Source organism: Arachis stenosperma, chromosome 5 (assembly GCF_014773155.1).
Source record: "Arachis stenosperma cultivar V10309 chromosome 5, arast.V10309.gnm1.PFL2, whole genome shotgun sequence".
NCBI lineage: Eukaryota > Viridiplantae > Streptophyta > Magnoliopsida > Fabales > Fabaceae > Arachis > Arachis stenosperma.
Genome location: NC_080381.1, coordinates 90,024,663 through 90,026,023, shown reverse-complemented (window position 1 = coordinate 90,026,023; position 1,361 = coordinate 90,024,663). Strand labels below are relative to the sequence as shown.

Below are 1,361 nucleotides of genomic sequence, written 5' to 3'. Positions count from 1 at the left end.
CTCCCGACTTCTATGGGAGAAGCATCTCTATCCCTGCCATTAGAGCAAACAACTTTGAGCTTAAGCCTCAATTAGTTTCTCTAATGCAACAGAATTGCAAGTTTCATGGACTTCCACTGGAAGATCCTCATCAGTTTTTAGCTGAATTCTTGCAAATCTGTGACACTGTCAAGACTAATGGGGTAGACCCTGAGGTCTACAGACTTATGCTATTCCCTTTTGCTGTAAGAGACAGAGCTAGGACATGGTTGGACTCACAACCTAAAGAAAGCCTGGACTCATGGGAAAAGCTAGTTAATGCCTTCTTGGCAAAGTTCTTTCCACCTCAAAAATTGAGTAAGCTTAGAGTGGAAGTCCAAACCTTCAGACAGAAGGATGGAGAATCCCTCTATGAAGCTTGGGAAAGATACAAACAATTGATCAGAAAATGTCCTTCTGACATGCTTTCTGAATGGAGCATCATAGGTATTTTCTATGATGGTCTCTCTGAACTGTCCAAGATGTCTTTGGATAGCTCTGCTGGAGGATCTCTTCATCTGAAGAAGACGCCTACAGAAGCTCAAGAGCTAATTGAAATGGTTGCAAATAACCAATTCATGTACACTTCTGAAAGGAATCCTGTGAACAATGGGACTAATCAGAAGAAAGGAGTTCTTGAGATTGATGCTCTGAATGCCATTTTGGCTCAGCATAAAATATTGACTCAACAAGTCAATATGATTTCTCAAAGTCTGTCTGGAATGCAAAATGCACCAAGCAGTACTAAGGATGCTTCATCTGAAGAAGAAGCCTATGATCCTGAGAACCCTTCAATGGAAGAGGTGAATTACCTAGGAGAACCCTATGGAAACACCTATAATTCTTCATGGAGAAATCACCCAAATTTCTCATGGAAGAATCAAGAAAGACCTCAACAAGGTTTTAACAACAATAATGGTGGAAGAAATAGGTTTAGCAATAGCAAGCCTTTTCCATCATCTTCTCAGCAACAGACAGAGAATTCTAAGCAGAACCCCTCTGACTTAGCAACTATGGTCTCTGATCTAATCAAAACCACTCAAAGTTTCATGACTGAAACAAGGTCCTCCATTAGGAATTTGGAGGCACAAGTGGGACAGCTGAGCAAGAAAGTTACTGAACTCCCTCCTAGTACTCTCCCAAGCAATACAGAAGAAAATCCAAAAGGAGAGTGCAAGGCCATCAACATGGCCGAATTTGGAGAGGAAGGAGAGGAAGTGAACGCCACTGAGGAAGACCTCAGTGGGCGTGCACTGACCTCCATTGAGTTCCCCAATGAGGAACCATGGGAATCTGAGGCTCAAAATGAAACCATAGAGATTCCATTGGACTTACTTCTGCCA

The 1,361-nt window shown here is 42.2% G+C and overlaps 1 non-coding gene across 1 annotated transcript; it reads right to left on the bottom strand.

Moving 5' to 3' along the window:
- Positions 1-338: 338 nt before the first annotated feature.
- On the bottom strand, positions 339-446 carry LOC130984875 (small nucleolar RNA R71). The gene has a single exon (XR_009088780.1). It is a non-coding gene; the product is annotated as a small nucleolar RNA R71 (small nucleolar RNA).
- Between the last annotated feature and the right edge of the window lie 915 nt (positions 447-1,361).